Source organism: Dipodomys ordii, unplaced genomic scaffold (assembly GCF_000151885.1).
Source record: "Dipodomys ordii isolate 6190 unplaced genomic scaffold, Dord_2.0 Scaffold2, whole genome shotgun sequence".
Lineage (NCBI taxonomy): Eukaryota > Metazoa > Chordata > Mammalia > Rodentia > Heteromyidae > Dipodomys > Dipodomys ordii.
In genome coordinates this window covers 20,575,403-20,589,229 of record NW_012267218.1, presented here as the reverse complement: position 1 = coordinate 20,589,229, position 13,827 = coordinate 20,575,403, and the positions used below count along the sequence as shown (strand labels likewise).

At 46.4% G+C, this 13,827-nt stretch overlaps 1 protein-coding gene across 1 annotated transcript in view; it reads right to left on the bottom strand.

Moving 5' to 3' along the window:
* Window positions 1-2,930: 2,930 nt before the first annotated feature.
* Window positions 2,931-13,827, bottom strand: part of Alkbh1 (alkB, alkylation repair homolog 1 (E. coli)) — a 35,779-nt gene continuing 24,882 nt past the window's right edge. Inside the window, exons 7-8 of the mRNA XM_013015348.1 lie at window positions 3,002-3,004; window positions 2,931-2,940 (exon numbers count right to left, since the gene is read on the bottom strand). The gene's annotated coding sequence lies outside the window, so the exon portion shown is untranslated. The remainder of the gene's footprint in view (window positions 2,941-3,001; window positions 3,005-13,827) is intronic.

The following is a 13,827-nucleotide window of genomic DNA, read 5'->3' as shown; positions in this document are numbered from 1 at the left end:
GAAGAGGGTTGGGTTTTGTTTTCAAATTAAATTATTATGTGATATCCTCTGGTTTTAAGTATTTGACAACCAATTTGATTTTGTGTGTGTGTGTGTGTGTGTGTGTGTGTGTGTGTGTGTGCTGGTACTGGAGCTTGAAATTAGGGCCTACCAAATGTCCTTTAGCTTTTTCATTCAAGGTTGGTACTCTACCATTTGAGACACACCTCTACTTCTGACTTTTTGGTGGTTATTGAAGATAAGAATCTCATAGACTTTATTTTTTTTCTGGTCCTGGGACTTGAATTCAGGGCCTGGGCTCTGTCCCTGAGCCTCTCTGTTCTCAAGGCCAGTGCTGTACCTCTTGAGCCACAGTGCCACTTCTGGCTTTTTCTATTTTTGTGGTACTGAGGAATTGAGCCCAGGGCTTCATGCATACTAGGCACTAAACCACATTCCCAGCCCTTCTCACAGACTTTCCCACTTCGGCTGGCTAAGAATAAGCATCCTCAGATCTCAGCCTCCTGAGTAGTTAGGATTACAGGTGTGAGCCAACACCTGTCTTACAATAAGCATTTCCAAACTCCACCTGCAAAGTGAGTATAGGGTTGGAGGCATGGGTCAAGTGGTAGAGCCACCTACCGAGTACAAAGCCCTCAGTTTAAACCACACCACAACAAGTAGACAAATAAATAAGTGAATAAAACTCCCTACCACTTATTGCAGAGAAACTTACTTGAGAAAGTGAAAGTGAAAATAAAATGCTGCACATGGTACTTAGGGTCTTTTTGTGTGTGGGGAGGGGTGCGGGTCAGTCGTAGGGCCTGAACTCTGAGCCTGTGTGCTGTCCCTGAACTCATCAGTTCAAGGCTAGCACTCTACCACTTTACCACTTGAGCCACAGCGCCACTTCCCTTTTTTTCTGGTGGTTAATTGGAGATGAGTGTCATGGACTTTCCTGCCAGGGCTGGCTTTGAACTTTGATCCTCAGATCTCAGCCTCCTGAGTAGCTAGGATTACAGGCGTGAGCCACCAGCGCTCACGCTTGTCATTTATTTTTTCCTTTTTATTTTTGGCAGTGTAGCGGGGATTGAACACAGGGCATCACGATTGCTATGCAATCACTTCAGCCATGTCTCTAGTCTTTTTGCTTTTATATAGGGTCTCAAACCCTTTTTTCAGGTCAGTCTCTGATGGTGATCTTCCCTTCACCTCTTGAGTAGCTGGGGTAACTACAATGCCTGCCTTTTTTGCGGGGGGTAGGGGGGAGGAGGAATACAAGGGTTTGAATCCAGGCCTCACACACACTTGCTAGGCAGGCACTATTTTTTCTGAGCCATGCAGCACACAGTGTTTTTGTTTGTTTGTTTTTAGTTAAAGCCTCATTTTTTTTTGCCCAAGCCCTTGAATGGACCACTATTTTAGACTTCCTGTCATAGCTGAGATGACAGGAATGTGCCATTATGCCCAACTTCTTCCTTTGAGTTGGGGCCTTGAAAAAACATTTGGCCAAGATGGACTTTGAATTATGATCCTCCCGATCTGAGTCACCTCCCAAGTAGCCAGGATTGCAGGATCTAGCCATCAGAGCCTGTCTTGGCTTGTTCTGGAGAAAGGGTCTTGTTAACTTTTGTTTGGGTTGGCTTCAAATCTTCCTGTTTGCATTTCATGAGTAGTTGGGGTTACTAGCGTGCACCTCCACACTTAACCCAAAAATTCTATTCCTTGCTGTATACAGTGGTGCTCACCTGCACTTCCCAAACTTAGAAGGCTGAGGCAGAAGGATCAACAGTGTGAGGCCATATTGGGCTGGAAAGTCTTTGAGATTCTTATCTCCAATAAGAAGCAAAAAGCTGCAAGTGCAGGTGTGGCTCAAGTGGTAAAGTGTCAGCCGTGAACAGAAAAAGCTAAGAGATGGCATGCAAGCCCTGAGTTCAAGCCCTGATACAATACAGAAACAAAGAAAGGAAGAAAGAGGAAGGAAGGAAGGAAAAGAAAGAGTGAAGGAAAGATAGAAAGGAAGGAAGGAAGGAAGGAAGAAGTTGTTGTGCCCAAGTCGCAGGACCCCACCAAGAAGACCACTGAGAGTCAGATGTTCTGAAATGCAAAAGCAAGGTTTTATTTAGGTGGGCTGCAGCTCGGGCCTCGTCCTACACTCCAACACAAGGGAACCTAGGAGGAGAGCCCTGAGCTAAGGATTTGCAGGGTTTATAAAGGCACACAACCAGGTGTTTGGATTACCACCATGTGTTGCTCTGCTAGCTGAGATAAACAAGCAACAAATGGTCACTGCCTCATAACCCTTCAAAGTAAGGAGAGAGGGAGGAAGGGATGGAAGGAAGGGAAGGGAAGAGAAGGAAAGGAAGGGAAGGAAGGAAAAGACAGGAAATAAAAGGAAGAAAAAGAAAGAAGGGAAGAAAGAAAGAGAAAGAAAAAATTTCTTGCTTTAGGTGAGAAATTTCAAATTAGGGTTCAAACCAAAAGGAACTGAGAACTACCATAGATGAAAGCTATCCCGTTCTTCCTGCTGAAATAGGCTGGGGGCCTAGCAGGCCCTGGCCCAGGCTCATGGAGTTCCAAGCTAGGATTTCAGAGTCAAGAGATGACAATGCTGTTGCTGGATGGCTCTTCAGCAGGAACAAAGTCACCTGCCCTAAGAGCTGCCATTAAGAAGTGACGCAGGGTCAAGAGGGCACTTGGCACCTCACACGTGAGCTTGGGCATGTGGTTTAACCCCTTCCCCGGGCTCCCTCTTCTGTTCACTGGGGAGAATATCCTGGTAAAGGATTCGTGGAGTGCAGCCCAGGCACAGCAAAATGCTCCCCAAATGTCAGCCATGGCTCTGCTTCAGAAGTGCTCAGAGGGGCTGTCAGTGCCCACCCAGGGAGCCCGGAAAGCCACAAAGAAGCTGTGGCATGGGTCTTTATGGCTGAGTAGAGGAGAGGAAAACCCTGTCACATTGTCACAGTAGAGAATGACACCTGTGGCATTTGTCTTTGTGGTGTTTGATGGTCAAAACTAGCTGGTTTCAAGCCAGCGGGATAAGACTGACGTGTAGGGTGTGTTTGTTGAAAATCAAGTTCTTTAATGTGACTTAAGCAAGCGTAGGGGTGTGTGCTGTGTGGCAAGCAGAGACAGGGGAGGGTGGTGGCTGCAATGGTGTGGGGGGGGGGAGAGGGAGAGGGGGGAGGGAGGGAGAACATGTGTGTGGGAGGCAGGCCTCTGAGAGAAAGGAGAAGCCCCCTCAGCCGGGGAGCCCTGGTGTAGGATGGACTCTTCAGGACACCTGGTGTCTCTTCCTGGAGGGGGTGTGGGAGATTTGTTTCTGATATTTCTAAGTAAAGGACCACACAATCACATACACATCTTGGAAAGTAGATTCTGGAAGGGATGTCCATTCTGGAGAGTGGAGCCTCAACTGTTGTCCCCCAACTGGTCACTAGAGGGAGGCCTGGGCTCAGAAGTAGCAGAACATGGTGTGGAGGGGCTGCAGGTCCTGGGTGGCGAATAAAAAAGGGGTGCCAGATCCCCACTCACCAGCTAGAGGCCAGCTCGCTAGCTTTGTCCACAAGGGCTTGAGGGAAGCGAGCTTCCCCTGGTGAGCTGTGAAAAGCTGTGCCTTGTCCCCTTCGGGACTACGGCGCCTTTCCTTCCTATCCTTGCCTGTGTCCCCCGTGTGTGCACACCCACACTCCAGCCTGCATGACCACACTTTGTGCACACCCCACAAGGAGCCACCCAAGGTCCTGGGGTGGACATCCCAATGGGAGGATGAGCTGAGCAAGTGGAGCTTCTTGGGAAGAAAATGGAGTTCAAGTGCTCTATGCACAGACCAGGAGGCGGGGAGCGGCACTGGGCAAGTGTTTCTCTTGAACCTGTATGAAGATGTATGGCTAGGGGTGGGGTTTGAAGGGGATGTGGTCCCCCGTATCCCCCCTCCCCCGGCTCTGTGTGTGTACCTGTAAGAGGTGCTGTCACTGAGCTTTTTCACTCAAGGCATTCATCACTTGAGTCACAGCTCCACTTCTGGTTAATTGGAAATGAAAGGCTCATGAACTTTCCGGCTCAGGCTGGTTTCGAACCTGGAGCCTCAGATCTCAGCCTCTTGAGTGGTTAGGACTATAGGGGTGAGCCATTCGCATCTGGCTAGAGGATGTGTCCTCTTTCACCTAGCTCTTGAGCAAAAGCACCTTGTAGTCCTCCTCCTCCCTTTCTCTTGTCCTGTTGTCCCTCCCCCACTCCCTTGTTCCTCCTGGCAGGGAGGAAACCCCCTGGGCCTCATACATACTAGGCACTCTATCCCTTGGCCCAGTGTTTGTGCCTTTACATGCCAAGCCCAGCATAAAACTTACTGGGTGGTGAATGTTCAAAAAAGCCAGTGGAATAAACGAAGTCTCTAACTCTTGTCTCATGTGAAAGCTGAGTCACTTTTTCCTTTGTTGAGGAACCTGCGTTTTAAAAATACCTAAGTTCTTTGCCAGTATTCTGAAAATGAGGGTCCTAATTCCCTCCTGGGCTAGACACACACGCATGCACACACCACACACACACACACACACACCACACGCATCACACCCCCCCACCCCACACAACACACATACCACACACACACACATCACACACCACATACACTCACCACACACAGCACACACACATACCACACAGCACACACACATACCACACACACACATCACACATCACACACACATGCATGCACACAGCACACACACACACACACACACATGTGTGCGGGCGCACGTGCCATCCTGGGGCTTGAATTCAGGGCTTAGGCACCATCCCTGAGCTTTTTTTTGGGGGGGGGTCCCATCATGGGGCCTGAACTCTGGGCCTGGATGCTGTCCCTCAGCTCTTCAGCTCAAGGCTAACGTTCTACCACTTGAGCCACAGCACCACTTCTGGTTTTCTGGTGGTTAATTGGAGACCAGAATCTCATGGACTTTCCTGCTCAGGCTGACTTTGAACCTCGATCCTCAGATATCAGCCTCCTGAGTAGCTAGGATTACAGATATAAGCCACAAGCACCCAGCCAGTTGTAGCATTTTTTTGTGCTTAATTGGAGTTTAGAGTTTCATGAACATTTGTGCCTGGGCTGGTTTCAAACCGTGATTCTCAGATCTCAGCCTCCTGAGTAGCTAGGATTACAGGCGTGAGCCACTTCTCCTGGATGGAGGCTGACTTCTAAAAGAATAAAGAGGAAATGTTGATGTGAAACATTAGAAAGTAGGTCACCCAAGGTGGTCCTGTGCCTTCTTCCTCTTTACTGTTCAGATCGCCCTCAAGGAGAAGCCAGCTGCCATGTCACAAGGACCCGGGCAGCCTGTGGAGAGCCCATCTGGTGTGAACTGAGGCCTTCTGCCCACAGCCAGCTTGGAAGCTTGTGCTCAGCCCCATCGAGCGTCAGGTGACTGTGTGCCCGATGACGGTGCAAGCAAAGCTTTAGAAGTGGCTCTGGATTTAATGTACCACCCAGCTGAGTTGCCCCCTGACAAACAGGGAGATCTTAAATGAGCATTACTCTAAGTCACTATGTGTGTGGCATAATGAAATAATCAATGTGGACTTCAAGAGGGCTCCCAATAAAGAGAATGCCAATTCCTTTCTTGGGTTTTGTGGTCAAGGAAAAGAAAAAGGAAAACCAGAAGGAGGAATAGCATTTCTATTAGTGATAAGGGCCAGATTAGCTCTTCAGCCTCGGAAGCTACCATTGACCTCAGATTACAGGTGGGCTTGCCCACACAGTCCCAAAGAGCATTAGCTGAGAGCAGACATTCCCTTGAAAAGTAAAAGCACCAACTTCTCAGCAGGTGGCTCGTGTCCAAAGAAGACAAGGTATAGATCTGAGCTAAGGTTGCCCAGGTGATTTGCCTAAAATTAAGGGTGAGTCACAGCTCTACCATGGAGCCATACTTCTAGCTCTTTTTTTTTTTCTTTTTTGCACTGGTTATTTTAAAGCTAGGGTCATGCTTCCTGCCTAGGCACAGGTCTAGACCATGATCCTTCTATTTTAGGCATGCATGCATGCATGCACACACACACACACACAATTTTATTTTTTATGTGGTACTGAGGAATTGAACCCAGGGCCTCATGCATGCTAGGCAAGCGCTCTACCACTGAGCCACATTCCCAGCCTATTTTAGGCTTTTCATTGTAGCTAGAATGACAAGTGGGCATTTCCATTGAGATGGAATCTCAGAGACTATTCTGCCCAGACAGGCCTGGAACTGCAAGCTTCCTGTTCTCAACATGAAGCTAGAAAGCTAGGATGTCAGGCATGAGTTCTTTCCTTCCCCCCTCCCTCTCTTCCTCCGTTCCTCCCTTCCTTCCTTCCCTCCCCCTTCCTTCCTCCTTTCTTCCCTCCTTCCTTCCTTTTCATTCTTTTTTCCTTCCCTCCCTCCTCTCCTTCTTGCCTACCTTCCTTCCTTCCTCTCTTCCTCCCTCCTTCTTTCTTTCCTCCTCCTCCCTTTTCTCTCTTTTCTCTTTTGGGTGTACTGGTATTGAACTCAGGGTGTTTTATTTACAGCACAGGTGCTCTTCTACTTGAGGTTTGCCTCTAGCTCTTTTTGCTTATTATTTGTTTGATCACTTTTGGCCATTTTTGCCTGGGTCAGCCTGGACTGTGATTCTTCTGTTATATCTCCCATATAGCTGGTATGCCAGGTGTGAGCCACTATGTCTAGCCTATTGGTTGAGTGTCTCTCAGACTTTTTGCTGGGACTGGCCTTGAACTGCAATCCTCCTGCCTCAGCAACCCAAATGCTATGGGTGTGTGTTACCATACCTGGCTTTGAATTGTTTTTAAACGTCTACCAAGTGGTAGCAACCAGTTCACAGAATAAAAAAATTCTGTCATCCATTTTGATAGCTCAGTTATACTATAAACACTGTATATGCACAGCTAATTCAAAATCTGCTTACATGTATCTGCTTATACAGTAGGAATCTGATGAATGAGTCATATTTTCTTCCTTTGCTCCTTGAAATTTATGCTTCTTGCCATATAATCACTAAACATTGTTGTCATATCTCTAGCCTTAGCTATCTCAAATCCCATTTTCTTAGTTTTTTTAAAGAAACTCATCAGAATTTAGCATTCCAGATTACTAACCTTGAAATCATCCTAGACTTCTTTTCTGAATTATGAGCCCCAAAAATTCTCATTCCTTCAGTTTCCTAGATTTACTCTTGTTCCTCTGTTTCTCTCTCTCCTTCTCTCTCTCACCCCCCCCACTCTCTCTTGTGTTAGTACTGGGACTTGAAATCAGGCCTTCATATTCTTACTTAGCTTTTCTCTTTTTTTGTGTGTGTGTGCCAGTATTAGGGCCCGAATTCAGGGCCTTGTGCTCTCATTTGGCTTTTTCACTCAAGGCTGGACTGTGATTCTATTACACCTCCCATACTCTACCACTTGAGCTGTACCTCCACTTTCAGCTTTTTGGTAGTTAATTGGAGATAAAAGTCTCATGGACATTTTTCCCAGGATGGCTTCCAACCTCCATCCTCAGATCTCAGCCTCCAGAGTCTGCTAGGATTACAGGAGTGAGCCATTGCTGCCCAACTTTAAAAAAAAAAATTTTTTTTTTTTTGGGTCCAGTTGTAGGGCTTGAGCTCTGGGCCTGGGCCTGGGCGCTGTCCCTCAGCTCTTCAGCTCAAGGCTAGTGCGCTACCACTTGAGCCATAGCACTACTTCCGGCTTTTATTTTTCCTGCTTATGTGGTGTTGAGGAATTGAACCCAGGGCCTCATACATGCAAGGCAAGCGCTCTACCACTGAGCCACCTTCCCAGACCCTTTTTTTTTTTTTTTTAGTATGCAAGCAATACATGAACAGAAAGTACAGAATTGCACAGAGTAAAGTATAACAGGTGGCCATGGCTGGATTTTTTTTTTTTTTGCCAGTACCAAGGTTAGAAGTCAGGACCTTGTGCTTGCTTAGCTTGCCTGCTCAGTTGGAAGTCTACCATTTTAATGACGATTCCACCTAGATGGTTTAATATTTACAAATCTTCCCATCTCTATACATAGGCCCTTTCAAAACAGAACTATGTCAGTCACATCATCAATAGATTGAGACTGCTTCCTCAATCCCTGAAACATGGCTGTCTTTTCATTTGCTTTGACCAGTAAAATGGGTCAGGTGTGATACTGTTGAGTTCAGAGCTTGGGCCTGAAGATACCTTCCTGTTTCAGCTTTTCTGGCCTTGGAATCCTGCTCAAGGTCCCCAAGAAGCCAGACTTGCTACTGGATGATGAAAGGCCTATAGCACAGCCAGCACCACAGGTCTGCGCTGCGCTGTGAAGTGTGGGAAATCCAGCAGAAGAACAACATAGCCAACCCATTGATCAGGAAAAGAATAAGACATTACTGCTTTAAACCATCACATTTGAAGGGTAACTGAGAGTCCTTATCACCCTCTCTTGATCTCACAGTTCTCACACCCTTCCCTACACATTAGAAATCTCCATACATAAATCTCCCTATGACAATGGATAATTTTAAAAAATGTACACAGGGGCTGGGAAGGTGGCTCAGTGGTAGAGCGCTTGCCTTGCATGCATGAGGCCCTGGGTTCGATTCCTCAGCACCACATAAGCCGAAAAAGCCAGAAGTGGAGCTGTGACTAGAGAGGTAGAGCACTAGCCTTGAGCTGAAGAGCTGAGGGACAGCAAGCGCCCAGGCCCAGAGTTCAGGCCCCACGACCAACAACAACAAAAAGTATGTGGGATCCTACTTTATAAGCTGCCATAATTTTATGTATGCATACATGGATTACTTTTGTTGGTGGTGGTGGTCGTGAGGCTTGAACTCAGGGCCTAAACACTATCCCTGAGCTTTTATGTTCAAGGCTAATAATACTCTACCACTTTGAGTAACTGTGCTACTTCTGATTTTCTGGTGTTAATTGGGAGCTAAGTCTCACAGACTTTTCTGTTTGGTCTGGCTTAAAATTGTGATCCTTAGATCTCAGCCTCCTGAGTAGCTAGGATTACAGATGTAAGCAACCAGTGCCCAGACAATTGGAGAGACTCGTGTGTGTGTGTGTGTGTGTGTGTGTCTTGGGGCTTGATCCTGGGTTCTGGGCACTGTCCTTGAGCTCTTTTTACTCAAGGCTAGCACTGTACCACTGTACCACTTTGAGCCACAGTGCCACTTGTGAAGATGCTTATTAATAACCAGTTACATACTATTTGTGTGTGTGTGCGCGCAAGCTGGATTAGTTATCTCTTTAAAGCCACCATGGAGTACATTATTGTATTGCTACAACACAATGTATTTACATATTCCTGGTTAATGGACACTTAGGCTATTTTTCACCACTATTAGTATTGCAACGGATATCCACAGACTGTTCTGTCTTCCTGCTCTAATTTACCCTGCTCCGCACTGTCTGGGTGAAGGGAGCAGCCTTTGGGAAAAGTAGGATTGTGGTCCTTTGTAACCACCCTCATAGGCAACCCACGTTCTTCAAGAAAACGGTGTTTGTACAGCATGGCCTCCATGGCTTCTGTTTTTATTTTCCTCAGGCATTATTAGAAACAACATGCAAGAGAGATTTATGAAGATGACAGTATGGCTGCATGTTAGGGGCACTGGAAAAGCCTGTAGATCCCAGCATTTTTCTTTCCAGGTGTTAAGTGCTTGGCAAAGAGGGCGTGGGACCGTGTGGCACTCTAACCTTCCTGGAGTGCTCCATGCTGGCTGGCGTGTGTGTGTGTGTGTGTGTGTGTGTGTGTGTGAGAGAGAGAGAGAGAGAGAGAGAGAGAGAATGCATATTAGAGTCTCTGATTGGCTGAGGCCTTGCAGGAAAGGAAGGAGTATGGGTATCTGGAATGAGGAGAAAGGGTCCTGCATCCCACAGAAGGATGTCTGCCAGAGGTTTGTGTGTGCACAGCATCGCAGGGGCTGCTGTCAGGGTGCTATGTGTGCTGAGTGAGGATGTGACCAAACTCGGGGATGTGCTGCTGGTAAATGAAGCAAAGCATTTCCATGGCAACACAGCTCTCTGCTCCCAGCCAGATGCCAAGCCCTTAAATTATATTTTTCTGGCTGAAAGCACCTCAATTGCCTTCGGTCTCCAAAGCAATGGGACTATGGGGCACCAGATGCCTCACCCTCATCTCCAACCTTGCAACAAAGCCCAAGGGCTGATAAGCAGAGGCAATGATTGGCACTGGTAGATTTTGTTTGCAGGAGAAGACCTGGGAGTAGCTGTTGGAGAGGCTTGGTGTAGATCAACGTTCCTGGTCTGATGACTTGGGGTTGATAGCCTCTAGCATTTCATTCTAGGAGGAACATTTGCACAATGAATGTCACAAGTGATGCCAGTCAAGACTTGCACTCATCACGCCCTTCCCACCCATCCCCATCCCTTGTCCTTTGTTTGGTTTTTCAGTTAGGTTCTATATATTATTAAGTGTTCCTGACTCCATAGTCATGGGACTAAGGGGTAAACAACAGACTCAAAGAGGACTGTCCAGCTGACACTTCAGGTAATTCAGGGGTTATCTGAGCACAACTAGCTTGGAAAGGGAGGAACCAAAGGGGCCATTTTGGGGGGAGCAGTTTTGTGTAAGTTAAGTCAACCAAGTGAGGAGGAAGCAGATGGGGGCGGGGGGAGCTGAAATGATAGAGGGAAGGGATGGGGGAGGGGAACACAGCATTTGCTGTGGTTTTCCTGATCTTTCCTAATTCTAGTTCCTGGTGAGGATAGGCTGGACTTCTCGCCCTTGGTTATTTTTATAATTTAAGAGATTTGTATCTTGCTGTGGAACGTTCCAGCTTCCTAAGGGATGGAGTGTGCTTGGATAAGATTTGGTTGGTGTCTTTCCTAGCTGCATTCCTACTCAGAACAAACAGTGAAGCCTTTGGAAAAGGAGATGCTTAGATTTGCACAAATGCAACATTTGCCTGCTGCTCTTCCACAACCAAGGATGTGCAAAGGCTTGTGTGGGACCTAATGTCATGTAGAGAACATGATCTAGGAGTTTCTTCATCATAAACTGTTTTATTGAGCAGTTACTATGTACTAAACACGAGAAATAATCCAGAATAAGCACATCCTTAAGGAGTTTATTCTTCAGAAAACACAAATAAGGAGAGGACAAACAATTCAGGAACAGAGAGAGATATGGGTTATGAACAAGTCATTGGAAATGAGAGTCTCACCAGAAGTTGGGTTCCAGTGATTCATACTTGTAATCCTAGCTACTCAGGAGGCTGAGATCTGAGGATCCTGCCCAAAGCCAGGCTGGGCAGGAAAGTCTGAGACACTCTTATCTCCAATTAATCACCAGAAAACCCAGAAGTGGTTCAAAGTGGTAGAGTGTGAGTTGAGTGACAGTATCTAAGCCCCGAGTTCAAGACCCATGACTGACCAAAATAAAAATGTCTCCTAGACTTTACTACCCAGGCTGGCTTGGAACAACTATCCTCAGATCTCAGCCTCCTGAGTTACTGGTGTTACAGATGTGAGCCAACAGCACCCAGCGGTTGTAGCTCATTGTCAGCTTTTACACCACTTCTTCCAGGATTCTGGGCCTTCATCTGTAGGTTAAAGATCCCACCTAGTCTACCTTGTGCCTGGTCCATCCCAGCATCCTTTGGGTTAAAGGGCAGAAACAGTGTCTCTCACTCCTTAACACAGTGACTTGTTTCACCAGTATTCACAGTTATTCCATGAATAAGTAACAGGGGCCGGCTGCCTGACCCATAGCAATGCTTTCACCATGTGACCCTCCAAAGGCAGAAACAGGATTATGACTCAGCCAGAACAAGACTATTTCAGAGATAAAGAAAACTTTTCCATAGCCAGAAACATAGGAGAGGGAACTTGTTTGCTTCTTCCTCAAGGTTGACCCTGGCATCTTTCTACTGAGCACCTCTGCAAAATGAAACAGCAGAGTTAGACGTCCAATATTTGGTGGCTTTCAGAAATGCTTGATTATGGCCCAGCCACTGGTGGTCACACTGCAGGCCTAACCTAGCTCTTGGGGATAGGCTGGCTAATACCTAACTAGTGGAAAGGAACACACTGTGCAGCTCAGGTAAATATTTGTTTGATGCATATTTCTGAATGTGCCCAAAAGCAATGGTGATTTTCACCTCTCTTCTGTATGCCATCACCACAACAGAAAGAATAAATCTTAGGGCCTTGTGGACTTCGATACTATCTGCCCTGACATGTCTCTAGAATATGAGCCCTTTACAAGGAGGACTATGGGCCACACAAATTGATCCAACCTCAGGATTGACTGGTCTATTGCTCTAGCCACCACAGTCCAGTACTGGTACATTCATGGAGGAGTTGGACCAAGCTTTGCCAATACAGTGAAGTACCTGAGCCCAGGATGTACAAAAAGAACAGGTGAGCTGGGCGCCAGTGGCTCATGCCTATAATCCTAGCTACCAAGGAAGCTGAGATCTGAGGATCATGATTCAAAGCCAGCTCAGGCAGGAAAGGCTGTGAGACTCTTATCTCCAATTAACCACCAGAAAACCAGAAGTGGTATTGTGGCTCAAGCGGTAGAGCACTAGCCTTGAGCTGAAGAGCTGAGGGACAGCACCAGGACCAGAGTTCAAGACCCACCCAAACCAAACAAAAAAAAACCAAAAACAGGTGGTTCTCTTGCCTGGACAGGTGGAGTCATGGCTTGACCAGCCAGTACATAGATGAGCCAACCAGGGATGAGAAGTATGACCTTTGTGCAAAAGTGCCTGCTTTTGCCATCACTTAACCCAGTACCATCTCTTACTTATAACTCAGAATGTCTCGAGTTTGGAGAAAGATAAACTTCCTCCATGGTTTTATTACTGCATATTATTTTTAGAAAGGTTTCTATGCATAATTTAAGATTTTATATTAGTAATGTAGGATATATTTACATAAAAATTAGACAACTAGCTGGGTGTTGGTGGCTTACGCCTGTAATCCTAGCTACTCAGCAAGCTGATATCTGAGGATCATGGTCCAAAGCCAGTCTCATCTCCACTAAATTACTCAGAAAAAGCTGGAAATGGCACTGTGGCTTATCTGGTAGAGCACTAGTCTTGAGCACAAAGAGGCTTAAGGACTGTGTCTAGGCCCTGAGTTCAAGCCTCTGAATCAGCAAAAAAAAAAAAAAAAAGACAACATTAAAGCATATAGGGTTGCCTCCTATTACCTCCCTCTTTTTTTTTTTTCTTTTTTGCCATTTGTGGGGCCTGAACTCTGGGCCTGGGTGCTGTCCCGCAGTTCTTCAGCTCAAGGCTAGCGCTCTACCACTTGAGTGAGTCACAGCGCCACTTCTGGCTTTTTCTGCTTATGTGGTGCTGAGGAATCAAACCCTCATATATGCAAGGCTCTACCACTGAGCCACTTTCCCAGCCCTTCCTATCTCTTTTCTTCCCACTATGACATTTGGATGTATCACCTCCCTCACCTCTACGGATTTACATGGAGGTATTATGTGCACATAACGTCTAATGATCTACTTCTTAATGTATATGCATACACACACACATATATTTACCTAGGTGTATGTACCTTTGGAATACTTTTCAGATCAGTACATTCTTGCAAAGGGGATGTAAAGTATTAATTTCCCAAGTGTGCATGAACCACAAATCAATTAGCCTGTTTGGTACTAATTAACATTTGGGTTGTTTTCAGCTATTCACTGTTACAGTCAACATTCTGAAGAGCATCTTTTTCGAAGTGTAATTATTTGTGTGTGTCAGTGCTGGGGAACTCAGGGGCCTGGGTGCTCTCACTTGGTTTTTCTGGCTGATGTTCTAGCACCTGAACCACAATTCTACTTCTGGCTTTTTGTTGGCTAATTGGAGATGAGT